Source organism: Pan paniscus, chromosome 13, assembly GCF_029289425.2.
Source record: "Pan paniscus chromosome 13, NHGRI_mPanPan1-v2.0_pri, whole genome shotgun sequence".
NCBI lineage: Eukaryota > Metazoa > Chordata > Mammalia > Primates > Hominidae > Pan > Pan paniscus.
Genome location: NC_073262.2, coordinates 143501150 through 143516498, shown reverse-complemented (window position 1 = coordinate 143516498; position 15349 = coordinate 143501150). Strand labels below are relative to the sequence as shown.

The 15349-nt window shown below is 54.1% G+C and overlaps 1 protein-coding gene and 1 long non-coding RNA gene across 20 annotated transcripts in view; one reads left to right on the top strand and one right to left on the bottom strand.

Annotated features, from left to right (window-relative positions):
- Positions 1 to 4287: 4287 nt before the first annotated feature.
- LOC134728721 (uncharacterized) lies at positions 4288 to 9755 on the bottom strand. Its single transcript, XR_010109436.1, has 3 exons — positions 9068 to 9755; positions 6588 to 6673; positions 4288 to 5563 (listed from the first exon to the last, which is right to left on the bottom strand). It is a non-coding gene; the product is annotated as an uncharacterized LOC134728721 (long non-coding RNA).
- KIF1A (kinesin family member 1A) overlaps positions 8065 to 15349 on the top strand; it is a 109539-nt gene continuing 102254 nt past the window's right edge. For 16 of the 19 annotated variants that reach the window (XM_034955551.3, XM_034955550.3, XM_034955549.3 and 13 more), the window contains exon 1: positions 8827 to 8983. The gene's annotated coding sequence lies outside the window, so the exon portion shown is untranslated. Of the gene's footprint in view, positions 8190 to 8826; positions 8984 to 15349 lie in introns of those variants that run through there. The other 3 variants (XM_057301561.1, XM_057301559.1, XM_057301560.1) reach the window with 1 other exon arrangement.

Sequence of the window (15349 nt, the reverse complement as noted above, 5' to 3'; positions counted from 1 at the left end):
CTTCTTGGTGACAATTTTTCTTATCAGCTCCTAACTTAAAAAAAACTTAAAAAATATTTCTATAACTTTAGGGGTACAGATGGTTTTTGTTTTGTTTTGTTTGAGATGGAGTCTCACTCTGTCACCCAGGCTGGAGTGCAAAGGTGCGATCTTGGCTCACTGCAACCTCTGCCTCCTGGGTTCAAGCGATTCTCCCGACTGGATTCAGCTACTTTCCTGAGTAGCTGGGATTACAGGCATCCACCATTATGCCCGGCTAAGTTTTGTATTTTTGTAGAGACAGGGTTTCACCATGTTGTCCAGGCTGGTCTTGAACTCCTGACCTCAGGTAATCCACTTGCCTCGGCTTCCCAGAGTGCTGGGATTATGGATATGAGCCATGGTGCCTAGCCTACAGGTGGTTTTGTACAGTGGTGAAGTCTGGGCTTTTAATGAACTCCTCACCTGAAAAGTGTACATTGTATCCAATATGTAGTTTTTCATCCTGTTCCCGACTCTCATCCTTCTCGCTTCGGAGTCTCTAGTGCCCACCGTACCACTCGATATGCTTTTGTGTACCTATAGCTTAGCTTCCACTTATGAGTGAGACATACAGTATTTGGTTTTCCATTCCTGAGTTACTTCCGGTACCATAATGGCCTCTAGTTCCATCCAAATTTCTGCAAAAGGCATTATTTCATTCATGTTATGGTTTAGTACTATTCCATGGTGTATATATACCATACTTTCTTTATCCACTCATCAGTTGATGGGCACTTAGGTTAAGTCCTTATCTTTGGAATTGTGATTTGTGCTGCAATAAACATGTATATTGATAGTTTTTAAAGAATTTATATAATGACTTTCTTTTGAGTAGATACCCCATGCTGGGATTGCTGGACTGAATGGTGGTTCTACTTTTCATTCTTTGAGAAATCGCCGTACTGTTTTCCACAGTGGTTGTACTAATTTACATTCCCATCAGCCGTGGGTAAAGCAGTCCCTTCTCACCACATCCGTGCCAACATCTATTTTTTTTTTTACTTTTTAATAATGCCAGCTCCTAACTTATTGTTCCCTATAGCTTGTCACTCATCCCTTAAGTTTTCTAGATAGATGATTATATCATCTACAAATAATAACTTTGTTTCTTCCATTCTAATATTTTAACCTGCTATTTAAATAGGAAAAAACAGCTGTTTATTCCCTGTACTGAACACTTGATACCAAATGTGAGGGTTATTTTCTCCACACCATCCAATTATCCAACTCTTCTGACACCAGCTGGGTGTTCTACAATTTAGTGATGACACTAATTAGCTGGAATTAGCGCAGACCCCGCCGGTTAAGGACTTGGCCTCTGAAGACCACCCCCACTTCAGATGCCAGTCGAAAGTGGTGAGTCCCAGGTTACCCACACTTACGTTCAACTTGGCTACAAATCAGAAGCTTCCAGGACCCTCTCCTCAGGCTCAATAATTTGCTGACAACTCACAGAATTCAGAGAAACATTTGCATGTACTGGATTATTATGGAGGACCTGTCAGGGACACAGATGAATGGCCACATGAAGAGGGACACAGGCAGGGTCTAGAAGGGCTCTGAGTGCAGGAGCCTCTGTTCCTGTGGAGTGGAGGGCACCACCTTCCTGACACGTGGGTGTGTTCACCAGCCCAGAAGCTCTGCAAACCCTGTCCTTTAGGGATTTTTATGAAGACTTCCTGTGCTGGTCTGTTCGGCTGCTAAAACAGAACACCTCAGACTGGATAATTGATAAACAACAGAAATTTATTGCGTATCATTCTGGAGGCTGGGAAATCCAAGATCAAGGCACCAGCAGATATGGCGTCTGATGAGGGCCTGTTCCTCGTGGGTGGTGCCTTCTATGGGTCCTCCCCTGGTGGAGGGGAGAAGGGGCTCCTCAACTCTTTAACAAGGGCACTAATTCTGTGTGTGACAGCTCCATCCTCATTACTCAGTCACCTCCTAAGGGTCCCACCTCTTAATACAATCACATTGGGGATTAAGCTCCAACACATGAATTGAGGGAGGACACCAGCATTCGGACCATGGCACTTCATCACACAGCCTGACCTGCTGCTCAGTTGCCAGCCTCTCTCCTCTCCCCAGAGGGTGAGGGGGTGGGGCTGAAAGTTCCAAGATTTTAATTATGGCTTAATCTTTCTGGTGACCAGCCCCCATCCTGAAGCTATCCAAGAACCCACCAAGAGTCACTTAATTAGAACAAAAGACGTTCCTATCCCCCAGGAAAGCCCGAAGGATTTAGGAGCTCTCTGTCATGACCTGAGGTCCTGGAATCAAATATTTGGTCTAGGACGCAAATATCAAAACAAAGGATGGTCCTAGCACCCCATCACTTAGGAAATTACAAGCATTTTAGGAATGCAGTGTCAGAAACTGAGGGCAAAGACCAAATATGTATTTATGTCACGTATTTTCTTCTCTTTTTTAATTGCATAGGCGGATACTTCTAAATGCAACGGAGGTGAGAATGCACATCCTTCATTGTAATGAGGCTTTCTCTGTTGTTTCACCAGGTCAGCTATCGTTTATATAGGGCTTATGGTGTGTCCAGCTCTCGTCTCAGCATTTTACACATTAATTCATCAAATCCTTACCACTGCTGTATGAGGTTGGTACAGCTTTTATTCCAGCTGCAGAAGAGGTCACGGGCACAGGGGGCTAATGAACTTGCCCAGAGTCATGCAACTGATAGGCGTGAAGCTGCCTGCTGCCCTGGGCTGCCCCTTGGCTGGACTCATCCACCAAGACCCTGCAGGGCTGCTCCCTCCTCAGGTGAAGGAAGAAGCCACGTTTCCCTAAAGGGTGTGGTTGTTTTCTTTTTAACTAGAAATAGATGGCTTCTTGGTCAAATGCCTTTTCAACATTGATTAAAATCACCCCATTTTTTAAATCCTATAACTTCCTAAAATGAATGATTATATTCATGCCATCCCTAATACTGTACCACACTTGTATTTTCGAGAAGAATTTAGCCATGTTACAGGATCATTCTAATGTACTACTGAATTCTATCTGGCTGTGTTATGTAATTTTTGTATTCATATTGCTGCGAAATTGGTTTGTGGTCTTCCATTTTGGGATCTCTCCACCAGGTTTTGGCATCAGTGTTATGCTGGCTTCACAACAAGAATTTCATCAGTCTCCTCCTTTTCATAGCTATGGGTCACTTTAAGTAATAGGAGAGCAGTCTAGATTTTTTAAGCTTAAAAGTCTGAAATTACCTGGGCCCAGGCCCGCAAGGTGGCTGCTTTTTGAAAACTTCTTCCATGTTAGTGATTTATTTGGGGGTGGGCAAAGCCTGCTCCTCAACAAGAGGTCAGCAGGCAGGGCCCCGGGGCGACCAGCATTCCTGGACTATGCCACTCCTACCCTTGGCCACTTGGACAGCTTGCAGCCTCTGAGTGTGTGCAGAGAGGGCAGTAGGGGGTGGGTCCTCAGTGCCGTTGTGGGGGCACTAATGTGAGAAAGTCTTGATCTAGTCTGTTGGAGGGTGGGGTTCGGAGTGTTGGTCCTGTCCTGCATCCCTGAACTCTGACCTCAGGAAGTGGGAACTGAGCAGGGATAGCAGAGGCAAGCCCCACAGCTTGTCACATGCCGATCTACGTTTAATTTTTCTGTTTAGAAGTGGAGAAATGATCGAGTGTTCAAAGAAAAACAATGAGATTGACAGAAGGGAAAGGAGGAAGAGGAGGAGGGAAGATGAAGTGGGGGGAGAGAGAGAGAGAGGAGGGAAAAGAAAGGGATGAAATCGACAGCCTCCACCACTGGGTCTGTGAGCTGCCTCAGAGCAGGTGGCCCCGCACTCTTGGCTTGATGCTCTGCTGTCGCTGGCCCAAGATCCTTAATAATTTCATCTTTTGTGTTTTGTGTTGCCGATGGCATATTGAGGCAGGTGCAGAGGAGACGCACAAATCTCTGCCTGCTCCTGCAGCCCCATCCCCATCTAGTGTTCACAGTGCCATGGTATGGAGTTCAGCAAGACTCACTCCAGTGCCAGGTAGAGCAGGTCATGCCTGCAGCCCAGTGGGCGTGGCATGAGACAGCCCAGAAAGGCCACGTTTTCCATTTGAACCAGAACTTGTTCCAAATACAGAAAGGGGGCAACGGTGTTCTAAGGAACACAAAGGACATGGGACCCCGTTGTATCTTTTCTTACTCATTTTACTTCCCTGTATTAGCCGAGCACTTTCACTGAAATGGTGGCATGGAAGGAAAGGGAAAGACAGGAAGACCCAGAGTTCTCCTTTTATCCTTCCTTCCTCATCAGTAAGCGGCAGGCAGAGAGTGTTGGTGCCAGCATCGAGAAGTGAAATAGAAGCAGGCAAGTGAGTAGTGTGCATGGTTTTCATTGTTCTGGTAAGAACAGAAAACACACACAGATGAACTAGGAAACATGAGCTGTGTAATTTCAGTGATTCGGTGTATGAGTTGAAAGCTCTTCTATCTGCATTTAAAACTGGCATCCTACAATAGAAAGCTGAAGAGTAAAATTCATGCTAGCAATTTAAAATTTTAATTTTTCTTTACTTAGAATGGCATTAAATAGCAAGAAAACACCATGGCTAATCAAGAGAGCCTGGGGAATGGAGGAAGAGGTTTGTATTTTTAGCACCTTTAACTGCACTTTGCCAGGCTTTTGAACAAGGCGCCTTTATTTTATTTTGCACTGGGCCCCGCATGTTCTGTTACCGGGCCTTGTCCCACTGGAAACATAGATGAGGTCTGTGAAGTGGGTGGAGGCTGCACCAGGGCAAGGGGGACCGGCAGGAGAGACACAGCTTAGTCCTGCTGTCCTGCCCGTCTTGGGATGGCCTGGACCACAGGAAGCCATCACGGGGACTGTTAGGGAGCTGCGAGGTCCTCCTGGGTGGGACGGCCCTGGAGACAACAGAGAGCTGTCCAGAGAGCCTCCTCTCAGATGCTACAGCATGATGCAGCACAAGGTAGGGAAGTGGCTCCTCCTCTGTGGGCTCTGGGGAGGGAGGCAGCAAGGAGTGGTGATCAGTTTCAGGAAGGAGCCTGCACTCCAGGCCTTCCCTGTATGGGCCTGGCTTCTGTGCCTCCCCACTGCAGGCTGCCAGTAGAGCAGCTGCTGTCCCGACACCACTGGGCGCTCACAGGCCAGAGTCACTCGACGCCCAAGGAATATGGCCAGCTGGAGAGAAAAACATGCTCCCCGGGGATCCATGTCAGTCCATGTCTCTGTGGCATTAGAGGAGGGGCGAGTGGTGATTGGGAGTAAGCCCATGCAGGATAGAGGGGAGGGAGCAGGTGCAGGCAGAAGAGCTTCAGATCCTGAGGCAGGTCTGAGTCCTGCGAAAGAGACAGGGAAGGAAGGGGCTTGGGTAGGAAGAGTATCAGACTGCAGTCCCCTTCCCAGAAGCTTTCGGCCAAGCTGATGGGTGTCCCTGATAAAGCTGCCCGTCGGAGGGGTCTTGAGTGGGATGGAGGGGCCAGCACTGGTATCTCAGACTCTGTCTTTGATGAGGAGCAGTCAGGGAACAGGCGGCAAAGCTTAGTCTTGATATAACAGTAATTGCTGTAAATGTAAGTGGGTTAAATTCCAATTAAAAGGCAGAAACAGATTAGATTTAAAAATTTAAACAATGGGTTGCCTAAAAGAGATACGCTTTAAAAAGATACAAAAAGCTTAAAATAAGAAAGTTGGCAAAAGACATAGCAGGCAAATATGAACCAAAGAAAACTGGATTGACATGTAATGTATGACATTCAAATTTAAGGCAAAAAATTAAAAAACTCCAAACACCAGACAAAGAAGGGCACACATACATATGGGCGCAAGGAGCCACAGATTGATAATGCATGTCTATCACAATCATTCTAATATCTAAAAATATGGCCACAATACACAGCAAGCAACATGTGCCGGAACTGCTGGGAGAAGCAGATATTTTAACAATTCTAACTGGAGATTTTAAAAAATAATAAGCATAGTTCACATTGACAAAAATTAGCAGAAATCTCCAAATCCTGATCAAAATGATTAATAACCTTATAAAACTTTTCTTTCTGGGATCTTACCTTACTGAGTCAAGAATTAATAATTTTGAACTAATACATAATATAGAGAACTCTCTGCCCATCAAGCAGAGAGTACAACCATTTTGAACACAGGTAGAACATGTATGAAATAGACTATGTGTTAGGACCTAAAGAAGCCTCAATGAATTCCAGAGGCACAGGGCCATGCAGACTGAGCTGCTAGTTTCTGTTTGTGCTTCTGAGTTCCCTTTGCCCATTCTTCAGGAGAGCACCCAAAATGCACCATACTCCTTGGGTGCCCCTGCCCTCCAACTTCCCCTTGGGTTCAGCCAAAGCACTACCAGATCAGGGGAGGAGGGAGAGTGAGGTCCAGGGTTTGCTGCCCTGGCTCCCTTCCTAGGAAACTCTGGCTGGCTGCACCCCTCCACCTGAGCCTCTGCTTCTGCCCGCCCCGCTCCCTGCAGGCAGTAAGGCTGCAGTGCCACCAAGCCCTTGGGGCTCTCCGACCTCCTGCCCACACCTTTGTCAATAGTCTCTTTATCAAACCCTTCTCAAATTACCCAATTTGAGTGTGCCATCTGCTTCCTGCCAGGATCTTGACTGAATACAGACTTGTTCTCTGACAACAATGCAATTAAATTAGAACCTGGTAACAAAAGGTTATAATTAAAGAAACACTATTGAAAAGTAAATAACATTATTAAATAACCCTGGGTTTAAAAGGAGATCATCAGGAACAGTAGAAAATATTAGATATGAATGATAATGAAAACATTTTATGTCCAAATTTGTGAGACTCAGCCAAGACAGTTCTGTAGTAGGAATTTTGTAGCTTTTAATACAGTAGATCTATTGGAAAATCAGAAGGCTTAAAAAGGAGCTAAGCATTTGGTTCAAGACAGAGGAACAGATCAAATCCAAAGAACCACAAAGGAAGGAAATAATACAGAAAGACAGAAGCAAATGAAATAACGGGAAAGACGTTTAACAGAACTAAAAGTTGGAGCTCTGAAAATATTTAAAAATATTAAAAGAGAAAAATGCAAAAAACAAAATACAGGCCAAATGCATGCCAGTAATCCCAGCACTTTGGGATGCCGAGGCGGGTGGATGACTTGACCTCAGGAGTTTGAGACCAGCCTGTGCAACAGGGCAAAATCCTGTCTCCACAAAAAATGCTAAAATTAGCTGGGCGTGGTGGCACACACCTGTAGTTCCAGCTACTAGGGAGGCTGAGGTGGGAGGATTGCTTGAGCTGGGGAGGCTGAGGCTGCAGTGAGCCAAGATGGCACCACTGTACTCCAACCTGGGAGACAGAGCAAGACCCTGTCAAAATAAACAAACAAACAAACAAACAAAACCATAAAAAGCCAGAATATAAAGAAAAAAAGATATGCTAGTCATTTAAATATTAACGTGAAATAGATTAATTCCTAGAAAAATGTCTATTGCCTCGAGAAATAGAGAACTTGCCAGATTAAAAAGCATGAGGAAAACGGAGGTGATAAAGACCCCAGCCCCAGAAGCCCAGATGGTTTTATTGTTTCTGCCAGGGTTAGGAAGAACAATTGATTTCTCTTCCATGCCGGTGGTTCCAGGAAATAGTGAAGGAGGAGGAGCTGTCTAGCTGGTTTCGGCGGGGCTGGGGCTGGGAGTGGGGGGCCCGTGTCTTGCAGAAGTGGATATGAATCTCCCCCAGCCACCTGCAAGGCGCTCGCACGCAGCTGTCGGGACTGAGGTGAAGCCGGCTCTCCCAGGAGTGTGGATGAAATGGTTAACGGCGAGGCCGCTAGGGCAGCGCAGGCCCCTGCTGGGCGCCAGGGAGGCTTAGCCAGGCGACGCCAGGATGCCCATGGCAGGGACTCGATGGCAGGGGCTGGGCTGGAGGGGACCCAGCCCCGGGGTTCAGGGTGGCCCGAAGTCCGTGCACCCCCGCACCGCAGTGCGGGGAGGTTCCCATGGGCAAGCTGCCCAGAGGCTTTGTCGAAGTTGCCCAGCCCTGGGACGGTGGAGGGAGGGCGGTGGCGCGCACAGAGATACCAGTCAGCCCCTGGAACTAGGAACGCGGCTGGGGGCGGGTGACGCAGGCTGGGGTTTGCCGGGGTGGCCCCCGAGCGGCGTGTGACTTGGGGGTCCAAGGAAGTTAAACTGGACAGGCTGGGGTGAGGACAATGGGGGCCTGGAGAGGTGGGGCGAGAGGAGGGCGGGGGGTCCCCACGAGCCGCGGTAGAGGCGAGGCGGCGGGTCCGCGGGCGGGTTGCATCATTCGGCGGGGAGGGCCTCGGTCACTGCTGCTCTTCCCCCGGCGCCCCGGCCCCGACACAAGATGCGATTTCACCGCGCACCTGTTACACCCGGAGCCAGCATCCCTGGCGCAAGGAGCCCTCCCTCCCCAGCCCCGCCCGCCCCCCACGATGCGTCTGTCGCTGGCTCAGAGCGGGGGCAGGTGGACGTTTTACGATTTCACTCGAAAGGGGCCAGGGTGGGGGACGGCCTGGCGAGGGGTCCGCGGGCAAGTTCAGGTGCACGCGGGGCTTCGGGACGGGGCGCCGCCGGGACCCTCCCCCGCGGGGTCTCAGGGGCACGCCGGGGGAGGGGACGCCGCGTCCGAGCCGGGTGTCGGTCCCCCACCCTCCGCGGGGCCCGCCGCGGTGTCAGCGGTGACGTCACAGCCCGGCCCCGGCCCCCTCCGTCCCCAGCCCCATCCCCGCGGCGGCCGCGTCGCCCGTCCCTCTCCCCGCGCGACAAACCAGCTGGCGACTGGAGCTCGGACGCCGCGCGCAGCCAACCAGCGCCTCGGGAGGGGCGCGGGGCGGTCCGGGCCGGGGGCGCGCAGCCCGTCACGCGGCGGCGCCGTCACAGCGCAGAGCAGCCGGCGAGCGGCAGCAGCTCCGGGCTCGGGAGCCCGCGCCCATGCCAGTGCCCATGCGGGGCCGCCGCCAGTAACGCCGGAGAGGTAAGGCCGCCGCCCGCCCGGCCTCCCGCGCCCGCGCCCCTCGCCCCGCACCTGCGCCCGGCAGCCCGCGCCCGCAGCCCGCACCTGCACCCACTGCGCCCAGGGCGGGGAGCTCCGGCCCGGCGCCCTTGTTGCCGCCCAAAGCGCAGGCACTGCGAGGCCCCTTCACTTCCAGACCTTCCTCCATCTCCGCAGAGAACAATGGGGGAAATTCAGGGGTGTCCGCCCTTCAGGTGCCGCTGGAAAAGGTCCCTTTGCCGCGATCTCGGCTGCAGCGGGACCCTCGGCTTAGGCGGGCGGGGGTCGCCCTCGGGAGGGCTCGCCCGGCCGGCGGGATCGGGATACCCCCGCCCTTCCCCGGCTATTCCGCTTCCCTGGAGAGGAGCCACCGGCGGGGCTGCGGGAGGGGCTGCGCCCAGACGGCGGGGGAGGGGAGGGATGGTGAGCGGGGCTGAGGACGCTGACGCCGCACCTGGGAGGGTGCGCGGCTGCAGCGCCTCGGCCCGAGGGGAGAGCGCGCAGGGCGGCCGGGCGCGGGCAGCTGCTCTGGTTCCCGGGGTGGGGGAGGGCGGATGCTGGAGCCGGGAGCAAAACAGGCGGGCGGGGCGGGGGCTGCGGCGTTGGGGCCTGGCCACCCGCTTCGTTGCACGGCCGGCCTGCCCATCACCCCCTCCCACGCCAGAGACCCCAGCTCCCTTCCAGAAAGACCCAGCACCTGGGAGGGGCCGCCGGCGAGCACTGCCTGCGTCTCAGCAGCCAGCGCCCCTGTAACAGGTGTGGCCCGGCGGCGAGGGAGGGGCTGCGGGGCCGCAGGGTCTAGGCTGGCGGCGCGCCCCCGGCGCCCGGGCTCGGATGACACGAAGGAACAGTGGCCGCGAAGACCTTCGCACTCCCGCTTTAAGCCGCTCCTCACGCTGACTTCCCCCAAACCAGTGGCACTGCCCTCTCGCTGGGAAGGGCCGGGGCAGCATCCCCGCCGGGAGGGAGGGTCCGCAGGAGCGGGGCGCTGGGCGCCGGTAGGTGGGGTTGGGGGGGCCCTGCCGGCCGCAGGGGCGGGAGGGGGAGGGGAAGGAGGGAATGCCAAGTCATGGGGCCTGCTGGGCGCGAGCGCGACGTCGCCCGGCGCGGACCCGATGCGCGCCCACGTCCCCGGGAATAGGGACTTTCCCCCAGAGACTGGAGGACCCCCTTCCCCAAGCGTCAGCCCTTTCCAAGGGGTGCCTGCATTGCTGGAATTAAAGGCCTGCCAGGGCAAGCGGATTGGATCTTGCGGCTGCGGAGAGGAGGCGGTGCGGAGAGGCCCCTGCCGCGCAGGGCTGGCACTGGCCTCACCCTGGGGACGCACAGCGCGACACCGTGCTCGGCTCTGTGGGACACCCGGTCGCACTCAGGCTGGCGGGGCCTTTGCCAGGGAAGCCATGCCAGCACCCTCGTGGTGTGAGAAGGCAGCAGAGGGTTTGAAGGGAAGCTCTGGGGTCCACGTGGGGGTTGGGGCTGCACCTGCGGCGGCCATTTTGCAGGTGTGGTTGGCCACCAGCCTTAGCCAGGCTGTGGAGTGGGGCAGTCAGGAGTGGGGCAGTCAGGAGTGGGGCAGATGTGGAGCTTGCGGTGCAGGGTGTGGGATGGGCCAGGGCCAGGGCTCAGGGCTGCCCTTGCACTGAACACACACCGTCTATTTAGAGGGGTTCCTTGTTTGGTTGATGGGGTGGTTGGAGTCAAGACCCAGGAACCGTCTGGACCGGAGGGATGCAGGAGGGATGCGGTAAGGCCGCTGGCTGAGGGGCCCAGCGTGGCATCGGAGGAGGGCAGCCTTTACCCGGGGTGAAGTCTCGGGAGGGCCCTGGGTCCAAGGCAGGGCCCGGATGAACAGCTTCACTCCGGCTGCAGATGGATCTGAGGTCCTGCAGGTGTCCTCCCCGGGCAGGTCCGCAGGGTGGACAGAGGATGGAATCAGTTGTCAAGGCAGGGGTCCCGGGCCGGGCCCAGGGAGGTCCCTGTGGTGAGGGCCTGCAAGATGTCTGCTGTGTGCCAGCCCTGCTCCCAGCCGGGTGCTGCCCCCCTGGGTGCCTCCTTTCCCCCTTCCCCACTGGAATGTCCCACAGACTGCCCCATCTGGGGCTCCAGCCAGCCAGCCACAAACAGGTGGAGCCTGGAGTTCTGCCCAAATCCCAGGGATGATGCTTGGCTGGATCAGGATTAAAACTGGGGTCACTGCCCGGCCGCCCAGCCTGTGCCCCGCAGTCCTCACTGATGTCATGACTGCTGACCTTGGGTCCCCCATGCCCTTTGGGAGTAGGGTAGGGCAGTCCTCCTGTGGGATTTGTGAAGGGTGGAGGGGGAGATGTGGGCTGGAGGAGGAGGCCCTGGAGGAGACTGAGGGCATCTCTTCAGGCCACTCAGCCGGGCCGGCCAAAGCAGGTGAACTGGGTGTGGTGGGGACGGGAAAGGAGACGTTCCCACAGAGCCCTGGTCCTACCAGATTGGGGTCTATGGAGGGGCTACCAGCATTAGGTCATTGGGATTTACTGAGCCCTGCGCGTGCCTGGCTGGCCAATCCCGTCAGGCCTGAAACCATCCGTGCACATCTATCAGTGAGCTGGGAGGGGCCTGAGCTGCCACCACGGGTGGAGAGTGGTGGGCCTGGGTCTCTGGGTGGCTGTGATTGGTAGGATGAGCACGTGGTTGTCTGCCTGCAGAGTCTGGGGACCTCTCTAGGTCATTGCCACATTCAGTGTTCTTAGGCCCAAAGGATGTGCCTCACCACCCGCAATATGGGTGGCCAAAGGGACTCAAGGTGTCACCTCCCACTGCCCATCACCCACTCCATGCCCAGGAGCGTCTCTGAGAACCATGGGGGGCTGGGCCACACCCTGCCCCGAACCTGTCCATGGGTGGCCAGGGTACCCAGGGACACAGCCAGGCAGCGTTGGGCCTGCGTCCTTGCCGGCTTCTGCCCCTTAGGTGGTGGCCTCCGGCCATAGGCCCATCCCTGCTACAGGAGGGTTTGGGATCCCAGAGCTTTGCATCCCAGTCCTTTGGCATGGCACCTGGGCAGAGGCAGGGACACAGTGGCCCCACCTGACGAAGCCAGCTTGCTCTTTAGCTCCTGAGCCCCACTGGGATCCCCACCCTCAGCCTGGCTGGCCTCTCGCCACCCCAGTGCCCCCACCCCCAGGGCCTCAAGAACCCAGGGAACAGCTGGCTGGGCTTGGCCATGTGCTGCAGTTGGGGGTGCTGTGGGGCAGAGGGCACAGTCAAGGTCAGCAGCAGGTGGAGACTGAGCCTCCTGACCTCTCCTGCTCCTTGCCAGCCCATCCTGCCAGCTTTGGCCTCCTGCAGGCCTAGTGCATTGTAGAGATTGATCCGGATGTGTGGATATGGGACTTGGATGTGGGACTCAGAGGCTGGGGTTGCCGGAATCTGAGTAGGAGGGGCTGCTGCCTCTCTAAAGCCTCCTCACCCTGGATTTAATCTCCTAATCCCAGGCCTTGTGGTCTGGGCAGGCCCAGCCCTGGCTGCCACAGAGCCTGGGGATTCAGATGACCTTTGGGGGTCCCTCCTGCTTGCCATCCCTGCCAGATTTCAGGACGCCTTGGGGTATAGGGAGGGCAGGCCAGTGCCTGGCTCTCCAGGCATCCTCGTGCTTATTCCTCACCCCTCCCCACAGTGCCCTGGAGGGGTCCAGAGCAGTCACCCGGCCACACACACTCATAGTCACATGCATCCACTTGAACACACACAGATCCACATGCATATACACATACACACACATTGCACACACACTGACACACACATGCACGCACACCCACCCATGCATACATTCACACACACAGACACTCATACACACACATGCATGCTCATGCACACTCACATACCCACACATACATTCACACACAAACACACATACACACATGCTTATGCACACATGCATACACACATGCATGCATGCAGATAGACACACACACACTCTGCATCCCTTGTCCTTGTCTTTGTTCTTGCCTGGGTTTCTTCTCAATACTTTCTACTCAACCTCCACATTAGGTTTTAGGCCCCCCTCAAATGCTGCCTCTGCCATGATGCCTGCTGTCACCCCTACCCCTCAGATTGGCACCCCCTCCACAACCATAGGTTTCCAGGGGTGGGGAAGAAGACGGAGAACACTGGTCATAGCCTGCACTGTGCACCTCATGTGCTTCCCTTTATCCCATGCCACTCCACACCTGAACAATGAGAACAGCACCGCTTGGCTCGGACCCCACTGAGCCAGGTGGTGGTGTTCCCATTTTCCAGGTATGGAGACTGAGGCTCCTGAGAAGCCCATGTGGCTTGTAAAGTGAGGACCTGGGACTCCGAGGATGGTAGCTCCTTTAGTGCTTTCTGCTCATCCCTCCACTTTCTCCTCCACCCCCATTACCCCCCACTTCTCCCAACCCCACGGTGCCTCACACAGAGTGAAGACTCAGTCAGTGCTCTTCCATGGCTGAGCCGGTTGTTTTAGCCCAGGTACCGCATTTTCTGGTAGAGTCCAGGTTGAGCTTTGGCCACCCTCTCAGGGGTTGGGGTGTCTTTGGGTCTCAGTGTCTCTTGTTCAGAACCTATGGATTCCTGAGCCTGGCTTAGGAATGACAGGCACCCCCTTCCCTCTGGGCCTCCCGTGGGGCTCCTGAAATGCAGCTCTAGGGACAGGCATGGCCCCAGACTGCTCCTGTAGGGCCCCTTCCCTGAGGCTGGTAGTGCCAGGAATGCCTTCAAGGGGTTCCTGCCCCCACCTCAGCCCTGCCAGAAAGGCCCACCTGAGGGTGGGCCTCAGTTTCCTTCTCCATCTGTCATCAGCTCAAGCCAGGACGGTGCAGGACAGGGCTGGGCAGTCAATGCTCAAGGTCATGGGTCGGTGTGGCTCCTGAGGAGCTGCTGTGGGGCTGGGGTGGGGCTGTACTCAGTTGCTTGGTGTCATCTGGTCCCCACTCTCCTGCTTCTGGGGCCAGGGCCCCACCATGGGTGCAGGTCCTTGGGGCCTGGGAGGGCTGCAGCTCTAGGACAAGTAGTGGCTGCAGTGGGCTAGGCGCAGACCAGAGGAACACGCTTACGGCCCCACACCCTTTGCGTCAGCTCTGTACTTAGGCAAGATGTTCTTGGTTGGTGTTTTATTTTCTCCAGCTCTTGGTTATCTTTATTTTATTTCATTTTAGAGACAGGGTCTCACTCTGTCACCCAGGTTGGAGTGCAGTGGTGCAGTCACAGCTCACCACAGCTTCAACCTCCTGGGTTCAAGTGATCCTCCTATCTCAGCCTCCTGAATAGCTGGGACTATGGGCATATATCACCACACCTGGCTAATTTTTTGTAGACGGGGTTTTGCCATGTTGCCCAGGCAAGTCTTGAATTCCTGAGCTTAAGCAATCCTCCTGCCTCGGCCCCACAAAGTGCTGGGATTTTAGGTATGAGCCACCGTGCCCAGCCTTTTTATTTTCTTGAATGGGTTTTTTTCCCTTTTATTGCACCTCCAGAAGTGGCCTCTGGCAGCTGCTTGCCATGTCCCCTGGACTGGAGTTTCTGTTTCTTGGACCCTAGAGCTGCTTGTTTCTTGGTTTCCTGTCTTGTTTTGCTGGAGCACATCCTTGTGTGACTTCCTTGAAAGGGTGCATGAGTCTTTGGTGTGTGAGAGTGTTTTTGCTGTGTCCTTGCTCTGGGTGGTAGTGTCTGGGGGTGCTTCTGTTCGTAAGTAGTTTTCCTGGGAACTCTGAGGATAGGGTCACCATGGCTTTCTGCATCAGGTCACTTATGAGCAGGCTTTGTTGGCAACTCGTCTTTTCTCCCTGGAAGCTTTTAGGATCCTGTCTTTTCCTTGGTGTTCTAACTTCATGTCGATGGGTGTAAGGATGGGGTTCGCATTTATTGACACTCGATGGGCCCTTCACACTGAAGTCAGGGTCTCTACTTCTATTTGTTCGTAATTTCCTCCTTTTCATTTTTTCTTTTACCCTGAATTCATGGGTTGGTCTGTTTGGTTGCTTTTCTCTTGTATATTCTGTCTCCTTGTTTATATTCTAAAGTCCTTTGACTGCCTTTTCTAGGGTTTTTGGAATCTTGTACTTCATCTCTTACATTTTTCATCTCTAAAATCTTCATGTTTCTAAATGTTCTGTCTCATAGCATTCTGCCCTTGTTTTGAAAATGAGCATCTTCTTGAATCTCCCGGGTGTGTGGACAGAGGTTGTGCTCAGTTGTTTCGCGTCTGTTCCATGCTTTGCCTGTCCTTCCCGCAGGGCCTGTTTTCTGCTGGCAGCTCTGGTCCTTCCCTTTCACACTCTGTTCTCATGCCCGAGGAAGGCATTAGTTGGCACATCATGTGTTAGGGAGGCCATT